Source organism: Pipistrellus kuhlii, unplaced genomic scaffold (genome assembly GCF_014108245.1).
Source record: "Pipistrellus kuhlii isolate mPipKuh1 unplaced genomic scaffold, mPipKuh1.p scaffold_m20_p_11, whole genome shotgun sequence".
Taxonomy (NCBI): Eukaryota; Metazoa; Chordata; class Mammalia; order Chiroptera; family Vespertilionidae; genus Pipistrellus; species Pipistrellus kuhlii.
Window position 1 is genome coordinate 20242955 of NW_023425416.1, and position 18183 is coordinate 20261137.

General features: G+C 49.2%; 1 protein-coding gene across 11 annotated transcripts in view; it reads right to left on the reverse strand.

The window, feature by feature from the left end:
* Positions 1–18183, reverse strand: part of ATP2B2 (ATPase plasma membrane Ca2+ transporting 2) — a 363792-nt gene that overhangs the window by 159942 nt on the left and 185667 nt on the right. The gene's annotated exons all lie outside the window — the stretch shown is intronic.

Genomic DNA, 18183 nt, shown 5'->3' on the forward strand with positions numbered 1-18183 from the left:
CACTGCACTCCGCTGCGTTTCCATCACAATGACAGTTTATGACTGTTCAGTAAACCATTCGGCCCGCGATTTAGGCTGGATTTTAGATTTTGGCCCCTTCTCTGATTGAGTTCGACACCTCTACCTTGAAGGCTTGTCAATCACAGCGGCATTCTCAGCTGGCCCTAACCCCTGCACTGAGGATCCTGTATTCTGCTCCCTCACAGAGGTATAAACGAAAATATCCTACCCATTCCCTAGTTCAGGAAAGGGTGTCTCTCTGCCATTCTAGACCTACTACTACCCCTTGCCCTGCTCCTCCTGATCAGAAGGAGAGGAACAACACTGTGGTGGAGGAGCAGTGCTTCCTTGGCAAATTTAACTCTCATTTGACCCTTACAATCAACCTTGAACAGGTGCTCCTTTTTTATTCCCATTTCATGGATCAGGAAACTGAGGCCCAGAGAGGTGAAGTCATTTGCCAAAGGTAACACAGTTCATAAGGGGTTTCTGAGACAGATTCAGGGCTGTCTCCCAAGCTCACATGTTATCTATTCTACTTCATCTTCAGGGTGATGATGGAGATTATCAAGCCACTGGTGTTTATTATGCCAGGCACTTCACATGCATTATTTCTCATTTCAACCCACCTTGAAAGGTAGGTATAACTGTCTCCATTTTACAGAAAGTCAGACAGCACAGGAGTGAAGGGATTGACCAAGGTCACACGGCACAGATGATTCCTAATGGGACCTATCTCATCCTCCCTCTGTCCTTCCTTCTTACCTTCTACTTACGCACCTGCTTAACAACCAGCATTTATTGAGCACCAATGATGTGCAAGGCCCTGCCCACCCTGCTGACACCGCCTGAGCTCTGACAGGAGGAAGCCCTGGACTCAGGAGACACCCTGGCTCCTGGCCCACAGCAGCTGGAAATCCTTTCCTGAGAGGCTGCCTGGGTTCCAAACTGGGATCTCTTGGGTCTGATTAGCCATCTACTTGGGAGTCTCTCACTGGGGAATTCTCTGCACGTTTCATTCTGGGATTTCAGCTGCTCTGCCCTCTGCCTGGCCACCAAAGAGCTGTTTTTCATAATGGGGTGGGAGCAGGGTCACGGGAGGTTTTAATAATTCCATTGTTGGAAATTTCCATGGTGGCAGAAAAGGCTTGTTGGCTGGCCTCCAAACACCTCCCTGAAAAATACTTCCAAAAAAGTAAATCAAACTGCTGGACTGGCGCACTGCAGCCCAGGCAGACGCTGGAGCTGCCCACAAAAAAGTGCAGGAACCGGTGTATCACCATCAGTCCTCAACATAGCACAAGGAAAATGGGGACCCCTTTCTCTTCTGGATGGAAACACATAAGATGCTCCTCTAGGAGTGAGTCACAAGCCCAGAGTCTATTTTCTCTGCCACCTGTTCAGTGTGTGACCATGAGCAACTAGTTACTAGACCTTTCTGAGCCCAACTCCTCCCTGTGAAAAGAGGCAGCTGGAAGGAACTTTCTAGGTCTGAAGCATACATGGTGTCAGTTCTATGGACTGAGGATGGGAAAGGTGCAGAGAAACTGTGGCAGCCTCTAAAGGGACCATAGGCTTCCTGGAAGGGAGAGACCTGGGTGCTCTGCAGGCCATGGAGGTTATGAACTGGATCCTCCTCGTTGCCTGGCTGCCAGCTGCCTCCCCCATACGCACACAGCTTCCCCAGCTGCCTTTCCGTGAGAGGAAGGGCAGGCTGGGGATCTGCACAAAGGTGAGGATCCTCGGCATCTCCCCCTTTTATCACCACAGCCATTCCAAGGCTGCCGGCTCTGGGAGGATCTTGGGCATTCTTAGCTTTCCACACTCACCTGCTATAGCCACTACCCCCTTCCGCCCTGCTTAATTCCTCACCACCTGTCCCCAGATTGCTCCACTCTGGACTGTCTTCACTCACGAGCCAGGCTTCTCTCTGCTCACCCCAGCTCTGACCCTGTCCTGCCAACCCCGCTGCCGGGCTCATACAGCCCTAATTCCCAGCTACAGCAGAATTGGGACAATGACCCATTGCATCACCTCTCTTCTCATAAAACATCACCTCCAAATGCAGGAAAGTCCCCTTATACTTTAGAGGCCCTCAACTGAGAGCCCTAGAAAATGCCCCAGCAGGCTTCACTGAGAGTCCTAGAAAATGCCCCAGCAGGCTGGGAAAGAGGCAATTTCCTGTGCAGACTTGGGTTTGAGCCCAGCTCCTCACTTTCTGTACAGACTCCTTCATGGCTCTGAGCCTCGGTTTCCTCAGCCATGAAATGGGGATGAGGACGTGTCCATTGCACTGTTGTCGGGAGGATAAGATAAGAATAAGTCAGAAGGTCTGGCACAGAGCTTGGCCTGGAGCAGAGCCTGGGCAGAGCTGACTCTATGGGAACCCTTTGTGAAAGGCTTGGGTGAGGGCTTGGTTTGAGTCCTATTTGGCTTCAGCTAGGGAGATAGAGGAGGGGGAGGGGAGAAGAGGGAGGCAGAGGCAGAGGCATGGGGCATGGGGCAAGAGGCCAGGAGACGTAGGAGGCTATGTAGCCACTGTGGTCTCTGCCATCACAGAGGCAGTGTCTGCTTTTTAAACTTACTATGTGCCAGGCACTGAGTGAAGGGCTTCTTGTAGCTGTTGAAATTGAACCTCAGAGTGGTGAGGTCACTGGCTGGTGGGTGACAGACATGGCAGTGCCTTTATCCCTGAGCTTTGCATTGAGTAAGGGCACAGGAGGGGAGCAGTGGGGTGACAAAAAGGATTAGAAGAAGAGGCAGGTGATGGTATTACGTCCTCTCCTGTGGGCGGTTGCTAAGGGCAAGTGGGGGTCACACCTGCCACAGCCTCCCCTAGCCTGGCAGACCTGCAACAGGCTCCTCTCCAGCCACTGAGTCCTGCTCCCTTTGCCCCACGATCGTCTCCTCATAGAACAGGCCTTTGTGAATTACAGCAAAGAAACCAAATTTACTCTGCCTTTCTCCGTATTTTTTCCCAGAGATGTGGGTGGGGGTGGGCAGAGCCTTGCCCATCCTTCCTGCTCATTTGACAGAGAATCACAAAGACAGGCCGAGCACCAACTGACATGGCCTACTGGGTGGGTGGCTTAAGCAAAGGGCTTCCCTAACTGGCCCAAAGGCTGGCCCTTCAGCCAGGACTCTGCCCCTAGGGGCATGGAGGTGCAGGGGCAGGAACAAATCTGAGGCACCTCCCCCTAGTTAGCATTCTTCCATCCTACTTGCATCATATCATTTCCCAGTTCAGGAACCTTCCATGGGCTTCCACTGATCAAGCGTGCAGGATATGGTCGCCCAGACATGGGTTCAAGCCTTCCTCTGCTACTTACTACCCGTACAACTCGTTTTTTTTTTAATCTGTAAAATGGGAGTGTTGTAAGGTCTGAATGGGATAATAATCCCTTTTTCACATCGCAATTAGATGGGGCTGTGTATGTTGCACCCTGCCTAAGACCTTCAATGTCAGGATCAAACCCAAACTCCATACCATGACCTACATAAGCTGCATGTGACCTGGGCTCTCACTGCTTCTGCCTGGTCCACCTCTCACCACCTCCATCCCTTTTTAAAGGGCCCCAACAACTCCAACAGTAACTGGGACTCACCCTAGCCTCCCCTGATGCCTCCCCTGAGTCCTAAAGTTCTGTCAGCTGGCCCATGTCCCCTTTCTTGGAAACGTGTCCTCCATTTTGCCCTTGTTCACGGAATGCTTGTCAGCCTTTCTCCTTGTCGGCCTCGAGTCTCTTCCTTTCAAAACCATTCTCCTCCGAATGCCACAGGGTCTTAAAATGGCCAATCCTATCGCATTACTTCCCAGCTTAAACTGTTCAGCCCTTTGCTTGGCTCAGCCACCTCACCAGCTGAGCACCCGCCACCCCTACCTGGAGCCTCTAGGCTGCTGGCTGATGGTGGCCTCCACACTGCTCAAGCCGTGCCTGTGCCTGGAGCAACCTCCCCACCTCCTCCCTCCTTCCAGCTGGCTAGCTCTTATTTATCCTTCCACTCTGCTGGCTACCGTGTGTGGCCCTTCAAGGTTGTTCTCTGGCTGCCCAACAAAGTGCCTGCCCCCAGCCTGGTGCTCATGTTGCTTCATGTTTACTGACCTCCCTGCTAGACTGAGCACTCTGGGACTGTGAGGCTGCCGCTGTCTTGGTTAAGCTGGGTGCTCTGGAATCAGCCTGCTCACTGGGTGCCCTTGGGCAGGTCACTGTATGTTGCAGAGCCTCCATTTCCTCATATGTAAAACTAGAGGCCTGGTGTTTGAATTCATGCACCAGTGGGGTCTGGCTGGCCTGCTCCAATTTGGCCCGATCAGGGCTGAGCCGTCTGGGGCAGGGGACATGGGTGGTTGACCATATTGCCCCACCCTTTTTTATTTTTATTTTAAAAAATATATATTTTATTGATTTTTCACAGAGAGGAAGGGAGAGAGATAAAGAGCTAGAAACGTCAATGAGAGAGAAACATCGACCAGCTGCCTCTTGCACACCCCCTACTGGGGATGTGCCCGCAACCAACGTATATGCCCCTGACCGGAATCAAACCTGGGACCCTTCAGTCTGCAGACCGACGCTCTACCACTGAGCCAAACCGGTTTCGGCTTGCCCCACCAATCGTTCCAGCAGCTTGGCATATATATATATATATATATATATATATATATATATATATATATATGGATAATAAGAGCCAGAGGGATGTTGTATGATAGTAACTAAGTCCCACAGAGCATTTAGAAGAGTGCCTAAGTCAGTGGCATTATGCTCAGTCAGCAGCATTCTGAATCAGAAACTAATGCTAGAAGGAAGTCAGGGGTCTGTGGCCAGCAGGTGCATCTGGCTGCCAGGTACTCCTGATATGCTGGACCTTCACTTGAAGAGGGCTGAGCCAATGAGGATGGTAAGTCTCCTTGGGCTTTCTTCACCTTTCTCCTTACCAAGAAGCCTCTATTTGCTTCCATTGACATTTAAAAATATGTCTTATTTGCTTTGAGGGAAATGTCTTTTCAAGTTCATGTTTTCTGCCCTTCTGCTCCCTCTTCTGACCTTTGAGCCTGTTTTCTGACTTTACCTCGTGCCTTGTTTGCATGTGCCTTTTTGAAGCCAACCTTTTGCACCCAACTTTTGTATTTGAGCTCAGACTCCCTGGCATCCTCTGGGTCTCAGGGCTACTGGTTGGGGAGGGACAATGATGTGTCCTGTTATGCCACACCATCCATGTCGGGGGAAAGGAGGAAGTGCCAGCCCCAGGTACACATATGCTAGTGCCTTCATGTGAGCATGGGGGCACAGAGAGGGCACACCACAGCTGGGAAAAGGCAGGGCTGGCAGCTCCGGAGCCAGCATCATGTGCACTCACCTCTGCTGCCTCTCATTCAAAGCCTGCCGAGCCACCTGGATGGCCACAGTCCACTAGGGACAGAATAAGGTCATGGATATGAATAAAATGATCCCCTAGAAGAGAAACAGAAACCCTCTGAATTTATATCTGCCAGTAAGTGAAAGAACAAGCAAGAGAAAGCAGCAGCAAGTTGCCAGATTTCATTGACTCTAAGTCGAATCCTATGTTCCACCATGATTTTTTCATATCGCTAAGAAAGATAGAGTGCTTCCAGCAAAAGTATGACTTGTCATCAGCTCCCATATATATCCTGATCTCAGGGATGTAAAATGTGGGAAAAATGCACATCCCAGAATCAACAAAACAGGATATTAATAAAGGTTTCAGGAGACACATGCGGGGAGAAGAAAATAAGTTATTTTACTATAGAACCTTCTGTATTATTCCCTTGTTTCAACAAGCATGCGATGTAAATTTGCAGTTTAAAAAGGAAAATAAGGTTTGCCAAATGGTTGTTGCCCGGCTGCTTTTCTGGCCACCTCATGGGTGGGCAGCCCTGGGGTGCTTGCTGGAGGAGAAGGCTGGGGACTTGTGGGACAGGTAAGTATCAGGTGTGCTCTTTCCAGAGCTCAGCTCTATATGGGTTTAATCAACAGAAATTTCCCCTTTTTAAGTCCTGGTTCCTAAACGAGGTGTCCTCAAGATAAAAAATACTCAGAGGACTACAAACGATGCAACAAAGCCCAGTTTCCCAGAGAACTGCACGCCGAGCTCTTCCTTTGCTTTCTCCTGCCTCAAACCATCCTGCTGCGACTTGGTGTTAGACAATTTATAGACCTACCTGTCTGCTGCCTTCTCCCCAGCTAGACTGTAAGTGGCAGGAGACTAGAAACTGCATTTGCGTCATTTAGGCTGCATCTCTTGCCCACTCTCTCTCCACCCCACCCCACCCCACAGGGAGGTGGGGTGAGCATGAGGTCCCTGGGAAACCTCCCACAATCATTCCTCCCCTGTCTTGCAGATAGCGGGTCTTTGACACAGGACACTGCTTTCTCTTTCACAGATGCACAAAACAGAACTCACCAGCCTCTCCTGCCCCCATCCTAGGCCCTTAAATACAAGAGTAGATGAGATAGTAAGTTTCCAGCAGTCAAGAAGGTGATTGAGGGAGGCAGAAAAAACAAACAAGGGAATAAATACTGAAAAGAATGTCAATTGTGATAAGTTCTATTAAAAAAACAAGTGCTGTGACAGAATAAGCTCCTTTAAATAGCCTAAGTGGGGAAATGCCATTTAGCTTGACAAGAAGGACGCTATCTTGGAAGGAGAAAGAGAAAATGCATTCTGGATGGGGAAACAGCACACACGAAGGCCCCGAGGCAGGAAAGAGGCTGATGAGTGTGTGGAATGGAAAGGAGGCCAGTAAGCTGGAGAAGAGTGAGCGAGGAAAGAGGGGTGGGTGGGTGGCCAGACTAGGAAGTGCTCACAGGCTATGGAAAGGAGTCTAGATCCTCTGCATCATGGGGAGGGCTATCAGGTTTTAAGCAGAGAGCACCACAATCTGATTTATATTGTTAGAAGGATTCACCTGGCTCCTCAGGGAGAACACATGATTATGGTGGAGTTGGGGGACAGGATATGGAAAACCAATGAGGAAGTTCATTCTTTCATTTATTCATTGTGTTTATCCAAAAACATTCTAATGAAATCTCTGAAAAACACAAAAATGAAAACAAGCCAAGCTCATCAGCTGGGGCATGACCCAGAGGTCCAGGGTCTGCAGCCTGGGAGCTTACAATAAAGGGAGAGGCAGGAAGGCTTCCTGAAGAAAAAGGCATTTAAGGTAAGGTGACCAGACATCCTGCTTTTGGCGGGACAGTCCCTATTTTTATCAATTTATCCCGCGTCGGGACTTTTTTTTTTGACACGGGACAAATTGTTAAAAATCGAGACTGTCCTGCCAAAAGTGGGACGTCTGGTCGCCTTAATTTAAGGCAGGCTTTGAAGAATGGCTAAGGGGTGTTTTGGGGTTGGGCACAGCTTGGGCAAAGGCTCAGAGGTAGGGAAAGGGCAGAGCTATACTCCAATTTCTATTGAATGACTAAATTCTTGCCTGACTTAGTGGATGAAGTAATTAGCTGAGGAAGATGAATCATGGAGGAGATGTGGAAGGGTAGGTAGGGGCTACATCACAAATGTACCAAATGCAGGCCAAGGAGTCTGGGCCTATCTGCTTGGCAATGGGGAGCAGTGGAGACCTTGACCAGAAAGGGGCAAGCCAGATGACATTTTTGGTGGCCATGGGGGTCCCATGGAGAAGACTGGGACAAGATTCAGGGAGAAAGGGAAAGGGCAAGGCCTGGCTCCCCCTCCCATTATTAATCATGATTCCATCATTAAGAATATAAACAGCTGATACTTCATTGAGCTTCCCGTGTCAGGCCCTGTTCTAAGTTCTAAGTTCTTTACATCTATTCAATTTAATTCGCACAAGAAGTTGGTACTATTATTTACTTCACTTTTGCAGGTGAAGAGACTAAAGCACAGAGAGGTTAAGTCACTAGTTCAAGGTCACACAGCTAAGAAGTGCTAGGCTTAGAATCAAAGTCTAGGGTTTGCTCTTAACCACTACCTGTGCTGCCTCCTCCATCTATAATTCCACAGTTCTGCAATCTGTGGTTTTGTCTCCCTGGCAGAAACAGTCTCCATCTAGATAGTGTGTCCCTGGCTGCCCTCTGAAGTTCCAAGACTATAACTCATAGCATATGAACTGATGGGCTCCCACTCATGGCACCATTATTAACCTGGGGGACCAGGAGTGAGTCCCTGGACTTTTCTGAGGGACCTGTGTCTCCATCTGTAAAGTAAGGGTAAGCATGCCTTCTTCACATGATGGACATGAGATGGGAATGTTTCTGGTCAGGTGACAAGCACAGGAATCAGACAGGAGCTACACAGGGCCTTTCCTTGCACTGTGCACAATCTTCACATGGCTACAGTCATTTCCCCATATAGAGGTAAAGCAGCTGCAGTAGAAAGGAACAATAGCTCACCTACAGATATATGAACTATAGTTCCCTCAATTGTGCCTGCTAGCTGCTTAAGAAATGTAAGTCCTCTCTCCCCAAAATGTGGACCCAGTGTAGCTCCAACTTAATGAGGGTTACCCAGTGTCTTTTAGGGATTGAGGATGAAGAGTAAGGACATGGCTGATTCCTGGGCCTAGGCCTGTCATTGCCAAGTGGTCAGCTTAAGGATGTCCTGAACTTTTCCTTGTGCCCCTGTGGGCAGTTGTGTTGGGGACACATTCTGGGCATGAATGGCCCTGTTCCTTGCTTAAGGTCTGGCTCAAGGCCCTGTCCTTTCTCCTGGAGGGCTGGGTGATATGTGAGCATAGGGGGAGAGGGGGAGTAGTCAACACCATGGACAGAGTCCCAGTCCTCTGGGCTCTCCCTTGGCAACCTTGGGCAACTCTCCTCTGGGCCTCAATCTCCCTGTGAGTTCAGCTCTTTTCAGAGACCAGTCTCCTCTGTAAGTGGGTCCATTCACACTTGTGAGGGATGCGGGAACACTTGTGCATAGAGAGCCCAGCATGGAATGCTTTGGTTAACGATGGCTGTCATTAACCCCTTGGAGGCTATAGTGAGGCTTGGGGGAGATTGTGGTGTAAAGGCTTGTTGGCCCCTTTCCAACGCCAGCATTTGCACTCATGTTTCGCTACTGTAGTCCCATTGTAGAAGTCTGACTCTGGACTTCTGGAGAAGGTTCTCAGGGCAAGGGAAGTTATTGGAATTCCCTTCTCCTGAGGCCATCGGAGAAGATTCAGGTCTCTGAGAGGGCGGGGAGAAACACCCAGAAACAACCCTGGACCACAATACCCAGCCACACTTAGTTCTGTTGTCTGAGTATAACACTTGTCCCAAGGCCACAGACTCCACCCTACATTTTATAGATGAAGAAACTGAAGCCCTATGGGATCCAGTTGGGTAGGATCCCAGTCTTGGCCATGGAAGTCATTCATCGTCCAGCCCCAGCTGCATATCTGCTATCAGCTGCCACTTCTTCTGGGGCTGCCTGGGCTCCCCAGTGAGAGCTGATTCATGTCTGGGTCAGCGAGGAGCCTGGCACATGGCCGGCACATACCAAGTCCTTAGCCAGTATTGATTTTATTGATTTACATTCTCTCCCCTCTTCAAGATCCTCTGAGTTTAGAAATCCAAAATTTGCTGGAGGTGGGATGGGTCAAATTTTAATCTGAATTAAGTCACATAAATTGATAAATTTAAAGTGGCTTAAAGAGCTTTTAATCTCCTGTCTTTGGATAGTTGCTAGGAAAAACTGGGTTTAGTAACCTTTGCACTGAAAATAAATATGCCATCTTGGACATTGTATTGCCCTGCCTGGGTACTTTTGCCAGCCTGCAGTGCCTATACCCTACCTGCTGGGCTGTGTACCTTCCATCTGCCTCCTTCTCTGAAGAACCACCCTGGAATGAACTGCAGCTGCTGCTGGTTCAGGCTTGCTCCTAGGGCCACACAGAAATGTATACACACTCAGCCATGTGCTTCTCACTGTGTCCCTTCCACTGATGATCAGTAATGCCAGAGCAATTTTGAATCTTAGACATTTAAAGTGCCTGGAGGCTCTTTTTGGCCCCAAAGTCCTTATTTCAAAGATGGGAAACAGATGTCCAAGAGGGACTGTGACAGGTCCAAGGTCACTGCCAGTGTTTGTCAAGGCCAGGCTGCTCCTAGGTCTCTGCTCCTCCACGCCTTTTTCAACCCATTTTTGTGGCCCTGGTACTGGCTGGTGGCTGGACCAGCTGGCCAGCCGGAGCTTTTGCTCTCTTCAGGAGGGAGAGTTGCTGTGTCAACTCTGCAGCAGCCACTGAGAAGACACTTGGAGGCCAGGAAGTGCTGGCTTATGCAGTGGCTGGCCAGCTCAGCTGACCTTGGGCACAGCCCAGCCCAACCCAGGCCCTTCTCCTATACTGTGGTAAATAGGGAGAAACACAAAGAAAGAAGGAAACCACATCTGGCTGCAGCTTCTTCTAGAAACCATCCCTCCCCTGTCGAGAACCCCCTTCTCATAAGAATCACAGAGCCCTAGACTAACATGGGCAAAGAGGCAACATCAAGCTGGTGCCTGGACAGTGGGGTGCGGTTCTGGCACTGGGGGGAGGCAGCTGTGTGACTTTGGACAAACCAACAGACATCTTGGGCCTCAGCTGCCCCATCTGTAAAATCAGTATGGTCTGTATTGTTATTATTTTATTGAGCCATGTGTCTATTTTAGCTACCATTTATTGAACTAGAAGAGGCTTGTTAAAAGTTCATCAAATAATAATGGCCTACACTTTTGCAAAGCACTTCCCTAAGCACTTTCATTTTATTTAATTCCCACAGCCATCCTATGAATTGGATACTTTTGTTATCTCTATTTTTACAGATGGTGGGACTAAGACATAGAGAAGTTAAGAAACTTGTACAAGGTCACACAGCAGGGAGGTGGTGGAGCAAGAATTGGAATACTAGAGTCTGTGCTTTTAACTCCTCCATGTGCTATCATCTTTGCTGTTTGTTTTGAGCTGCAAATTATTAAGCACCTACTCCATACAGGCACTCTGCTGGGAATGTGATACACACATAAACGTGCTGGCTTCTCATAACCACCTTAGGAGGTGGGTATTCTCATGCCATTCTTTCAGAAGAGAACACAAAGTCTCCTGTAAAGTACACAGAAATACCTAAAGTCTCACCATGACTGACCCTGGGAGGCAGATGGGAGAATGGCTTGCTCCCACCAGCCTGGTAGTCCTGTTCTGAATTCTTCATAAGTTTTATCTTACTTACCATATTTCACTGAATCTGAGATACATCCATTGTAAGATGCATCACTACTCTATGTGTACTTAAGACAAAGGCATGGCTGGTCTACTGTGACTTGCCAGTTGTAACAGGTACCCTGTTTCAGAGATACTAAAACATGCATTTGGGAATCCACACAATTCAGCTTTAACCACAACAACCCTACAGGGCAGGCACTATTACTATCCCCATTTAGCAGCTGAGGGGACCGAGGCTTGAAGATGAAGGATGCATAGCTGGCCAGCCCCCAGACCTCGGATTTGACACTGAGCAGACTTGGTCTGGAATCACCATGCTGATTCAGGCTACATGGGTGTGTGCCCTGCCCACGGGCACAGATTAGAATGCTGAGAAGACTGTCATCCAGAGTCTAGCACCCCTTGTTCCCAATGAGCTTGTGGCTCACACCCACCACAGAACCTCAGGCAGGCAGGAGGACACCCCCTAAACAGCTCCCCAAGTATGCCCCACCCCTCCACAGCCTCAACAGAAAACTGACAGCTTAGCTTCCTGAGCCAGCCTAGAGAGGCAGGGGTTTGAGGAAGCCAGGCTGGAAAAGCTCCTCTGGATGGTGCTCCCCATGGCTCCTGCAAAGTGGCCCCTGGGTCGGCCTGGCATGGCCCAGAGGAGCAGCCCAAGCCAGCATGGAGAATGCCATCACTTTATAGGAAACTGCTCAGGTTGGCATGGGAGCCCCAGAGAGACCTGCTTCCTTCCTTCCAAGTTCTGTGGCCCTGGACCCTAACCAGGTTCATCCATTCACAGGTTCCTCCCACAGGCTCCTCCAGCCCCCTGTTCCAGTACAGCATGGCCTCTCAGCATCTTTGCAAAAATCCAATCCTCCCTCTTGGACTAGGATGACCTGTTCTAAGGGCCTCTCCCTGGAAGCAGGACAGAAGCTTGACATATTTTGAATGTCTGGATGACTGGGGCTCCATTTGTGACAGGTTTCTATGCATCATATCACATCATACATACTGCTTTGCGAGGCAGGTTTTCTCAACCCCACTTTGTCAGGACGCCAAGCTATGAGAGGCAAAGCTACTGGCTTAAGGTCACATAGCAGTCAACATTGGTGCTGGGATTTTAATTCCTTGCATTTCTGATGGCACGAGACCAGGCCACTTAATTACTGATCTCTGGACAAGCCCTGAGCCAAGTGCTTCCTCTGGTTATTTCACCAAAACCTCACACAATAATAATAACAACAACACTATTATTATCCCAATTTTACAAATGAGGAAACACCCTCTGATCCTTTACCTGGACCATCACCCCAGGCTAGGCACTTTACCTAAATCCTTTTGTCTCTCAGAACAACTAGGAAGGTGGGTACTAATGTGACTCTCATTTTATGGAGAAGTAAAATGAGGGTAAGTCGCTAGTTCAACAACACACAGCTCTTTAATGATAAAGTCACTTATTAGGTAGGCTGTGGCCTGGAATAAGCAATGACTGTATCACATGCCAAATGAAAAGGTGTTTGCAAAGTGCTTGAGGATGGATATGTTTTAGCTCTTAGTAACTGGTATTATGATTAACACTTAACTTGGCAATTACTCACAAGTTTGGTGTTGCTGTCCCTTTCTCCAGGTGAGGACACTGAGGTTCATAGAGAGTGAGTGACAGATTTAAAGGGCTATGGTTTCTCAACCTTCTTCTGTGCAGCCCCCTTCACACCTCCAAGCTCCCCTGCCTACCTCCAGCTCTTCTCTTTGAGTCAACACAGGGTTTGCTGGAGTTCGTGCCCAAGGGTTCCTGGCTATGAGCAGCCCCAGGCAGCTCCAAAAAAGTGGAATAAAGGAAGATCAGCAGAGACCTGGATTCAGATCCCAGAGCTGTCCCTCACTTGCTGCATGACTTGGGCATATTCTTAACTTCCCTGATCTTGGTTTCTTTGTCTGTAAAATGGGTGATAGTGAGGAAGAAATAAGACACTGTGCAAAGGACTTACTAGCAGTAAATAAACATTAGTGACTACAGTTGAATATTATCTCCCCTCAAATTCATGGCCAGCCCTAGATAGTTTGGCTCAGTGGATAGAGCATCGGCCTGCAGAATGAAGGGTTCTAGGTTCGATTCTGGTCAAGGGCACAGGCCTGAGTTGCAGGCTCAATCCCCAGTAGGGAGCATCTAGGAGGCAGCCAATCAATGATTCTCTCTCATCATTGATGTTTCTATCTCTCTCTTCCTCTCTCTTCCTTTCTGAAATCATTAAAAATATATTTTTAAAAATTCATGTCTACCAGGAACCTAAAAATGTGCCCTTATTTAAAAAAAGGGTTTTTGTATTTAGTTAAAATGTATTTAGTTAAAGATCTGGAGATAGAATTATTCTGAATTTAGGGTGATTATATCTAATGACTGATGTTCTTACAAAAAAAAAAGGAGAGGACAAAGAGACACACAGAGAAGAAGGTGATGTAAAGATGGACACAGAGATTGAAGTGATGCAGCTACAAGCCAAGGAATGCCAAGGAGTGCTGGCCACCATCAGAAGCTGGGAGAGAAAGGGGTGGACTCCTTCAGGACATCCAGAAGGAACCAGCCCTGCTAACACCTTGATTTCAGACTTCCAGCCTGAAGAACTGTGAGAGAATCAAGTTTTGCTGTGTTAAGCCACCCAGTTTATGGTAATTGTTATGGCAACCATAGGAAACACAGTGGCGATTGCAGACTTGCATTGTCTCAGCCCCTTCACCCCAGAGCCAGATGGCAGGAGGCTCACTGAAGACACAAGGTGGGCAGGATCATTGCCCCCTCTTTCAAAGGGAAATCATGAGACCAGGGAGCTGACACGACTTACTTAACCTCACCTCTAGTGACTGAGCTGGGCCCAGAACCAGCTATTTTGGCCCTCAGGCCAAAAGGCCTCTCTCTCCACCTGGGGGTCTCTTTAGCCGCAGGGACGCCAGCTCTGGTCCCCCACTGCACCTCTACCAGGCCCAGCCACCTTGCCCTCCACTCTGACTCTTTAGAGGTTTCATGGATTGTGTATGATGCTTCTAATATCTTTATTATTATTTTTTTTAATTTTTATTGATTTCAGAGAGGAAGGGAGAGAGAAACATCAATGATGAGAGAAAATCATTGATTGGCTGCCTCCTGCACACCCTCACTGCGGATGGAGCCCTCAACCTGGGCATGTGCCCTGACTGGGAATCAAACGGTGACCTCCTGATTCATAGGATGATGCTCAACCACTGAGCCACACTGGCCAGGTGATGCTTCCAAGATCTTAACAACACTCACTCCATCCACTGCAGGGCTCCCAGCCACAGACCATGGTGAAGCCCTCAGCACATCCAGTAGGTTCTCAGGAGTTGCTGTGGAAAGGGTCATCTACTGTTTATTGTTGTCATAGAGCAGCCCTATGAATTGGCAGCCTTCCATTTTCCAAATGGAGTGGCATATTTCCATTTTGCAGATAAAAAAACCAATGCTTGAAAAGGCAAAGTGATGCTACAAAGGCACCCTTAAATGTCAGAGGTAGCTACTGAACTCACAGCTTCTGATTAGTCAATCTTGACAACTTCCATTCACTGAGCCATAAATACGGGCCTGAGCTCAGCACTTTATGCCCATTACTTCTCCCATTTGCCCCTCACAATAGCCTCAGAGGTGGGTACTATTATCATACATGTTACTGATGGGTGAACTGAGATGCTACCCTACTGCTGTGAACACCAAGCCCTTGCCATCTTCTCCATCTACTACCAGCTCTTATAGACATCCAACTGAATCTGTCCCGGAGAACATTCTCCCTAACTATTTTCTTGTTTGAGGCTCCCACTGTAAAGGAGAAATGAATTATTGCAGGTTCACTGTCCTGGCCTTGGAGAGGGCAGGAGACCCAGCCCTGCATCCCACACAGAACTGTGTATTATAGGTGGGGCCAGGGGAGGAAGCCTGTCCACTCCCCCATCCCACCCCCTGCCACAACATGTGTGTACAAGTAGCACCCAGCACCTGCATACCACACAGCTCCTGTAAGGGAGCCGAGAGGAGCTACATCCTGCACCTCAGGGTCCCCCAGTACTCTCTACCTTGACCCTGCACCTACTGTGTGCCAGCTGCTTCACACACATTATTTAAAATCTTCCAAACATCCCTGTTTTAAATCTAACCCCCTTCTAGAAAAATGAAGGCTAAGATTTATAGAAGAGGCATCATAAATGGCTGTCAAATGGCTGGGAGAGGCTTCACCAGGACCAACCAGAGGGCCCGGTGGGTCTCTTTGGAGCACCCTTTCAGCCACATTGCTGAGAATATAGCCTCATTTTGGATTTGAAGGTTGACCTGCCCCCAGAAGGGCCTGATTTAGTGATGCAGGGTGAAGCCAGGGCCTCAGGTGGGTAAAGGACTGGAGGGTTTGGGACTTGAGTTTCAGTCTCATTCTGCCACCAACTTGCCAGGCACCCTTAGTTTCTGTAGATGTGGTAGGAATGGGGACAGCGCATGACGCCCAGGTCACTCCAGCTCTGCAAGCCTATGAGCTCCCTCAAGCCTACTCTCAGCACCTTGGCTCCCTGGGGCACCTGTGACAATGTAGCCCCCAAGACCTCCTGAATCAGGGGAGGGAGCAGAAACCTAGCCCTCACCAGGTGACTATATGTCCATTTATGCTTGAGATCCACCAGTCTAGAAATTTTTTCCCCTTGATTCCCCTCCTGACCTTGGCCAATAGCAGAAGCAAATGCTCACCTGCTCTGGTCCCAGGTTCTGGCGCCAATCATGCCTCTATGTACAGCCTTCCACAGTGTCCAAGGCTCTCAGACAGCTGTGGGTTGAGGCAGGGCAGGACAGGCATGCCCTGATCACAGATGAAATGACTGAGATGCAGAGAGACGAAGTTACTTGCCCAAGGTCACACAGTTAGTCAGGAGTAGAAGCTAGGCCTGGGGTGCTCATCTTTTTAACGTGGAGTCAGATATCTGGGGAAAACGAGGGGCCCAAACAGGCAGCTGCTGCTTCTTGCCCGGGACCTAAGAGAGGTTGGTAAGATTCCCTGCTCTCCAGAGAGCACAATGTGACCTTGGGCCTGGCTGGGCCTTAGTTTCCCTTTAACAAACAGACCCACGCCAGGTTAACATCTGTGTGTACTCATCTGCTATGGTTTTTTAGGTGCCATCAATTCCATGTAGTAAAGGGGTGGCGGCGTTATCTGGCTGCCTAAGACAGGTCCACATGTGCTCAGGGTAGGCTCTGTCTTTACCTACAGGAAACCCTCTAGACCCTTTCTTGGATACACACACACACACACACACACACACACACACCACAAAAAAAACCAACACTTTTTTGACTTGTTGGTTCTTGAGATTTTGGCACCCCAAATTGGAACTGGACTCACACAGGAGGGGAAGTGACAGTCTAAGATGGCAGGCAAGGGGCCTGATGGTCTAGCTGTGTGACCTTGAGTAAGTGTCTACATTTCTCTGTACTGCTGCTTCATCTGTGCAAGAGAATAACAAGGCTAAGCGAGGCCCCACCGTAGTGATGTATGCAGAGTAATTTGCTCAGTGAGTCCTTGCTGAGTTATTATTTACCCAATTCCCCCGACCCATAATTGTGCTGGGGATGGAGAAAGGGAGAGGGGGCAGTTGGAGAACAGATAAAGGGGCCCAGCAATTGTCTTTCTACAGTGTAAGCCACAGGCAGCTTTTCTGACCTGTCTGGAGAGGACTTTGGAGAATGCTGGAGGCACCTGGGGCCCCATCGCTCAGAGATCCCCCACCAGTGTGCTGGTTTCCTGGTTCCAGAGAAGGGGGCCTGTGGGTCCTGATGTCTGGACCATGGGAAGCAGTTGCGCCCGCCCCCTCCTGTCTCCTTTCCAACACTGGGCAGCCTTCCCTGCAGAACATCAATAACCCAAGAGGCCTTGCTGAATCCAATCCCATCTCTCTGGGAATGTGGGCTGGCCCTCCCCTCAGGCTTGTGTAGGACTGCGGCTGCCACTTGGAGGCCAGTGGCCTTCTGTCCTCACGGGAAGGCCCCTGAAGGGCTAGCCTCTCCCCAGGGACCAGAGGCACCTTTAATTCCATAAGACGCCTGGAGGCTGAGTGGGGCCGCGCATATAGGATCCCACAGAGTTGCTGCATCAGTGTGTGCCAGGGCTGTCTTCTACATGTGCAACCAACATTCACTTGTGGGCACATTCCAGCATGCCATGTACTTGCCAATGTGCAGACATGCATGCAGCTGGCATTCAGGACCCCTTTCACACCAGGCCATCCCTTAAGTTGACACATACCATACTTGTGGCTACTGTAGGGCACTACATGTATGTTGACTGCCCATGTGCAGCTCACTGCATTTCTATGTTTATCCTACCTGCATATGTGGGCATGCTTTCTTCACAGGTGTGTGTGCATGTGTGCATGCTGCATTCATGTGCAGGCTGTATTTTTCAGGTGAGCAAGATGGTATATAGGATGTGAGCTATATTCCCATGTGGTGGACTGTATCTATGGGCATGGGTACTCAATATGAGTGTCTATGATTGGACTATATCGTGCATGGCAATGGCACTCTATCGTATATATGCATCTGTGCAAATCTGTGTGTATGAAAAGGCCCTGATGAGAATGGGACTGGACATATGAAGGTGACTAAATAACATTGATATCTTTCCTGGACCCAGAGCCACAGCCCCAAACCTGTCACTGCCCCTTCAAGGAAGTTAATAGGTGGAAGGCCTGGCAGTCTGTACTCCAAGCCCCCTCCTACTGCACACGTCAAAGGAGAATTTCTCTGGATGGCGCCCGCCACTCCTGGAACTGCCCCAAATATCAGCTCTGCCTCCTCTCAACGATTTAGAGAGCAATGCAGGTACGGAGGGGAGCCCCCTCAGCACTGGGCCCAGGGTGTGCATCTGCTGGCCGAGCTCGCCTGCTCACTTACCCTTCTGAAGGTCGAGCCAGGCTGGGCCTCTGTGTGGACCCTGAGACTCCTGGGGCCCTTCCCTGACGGGCTG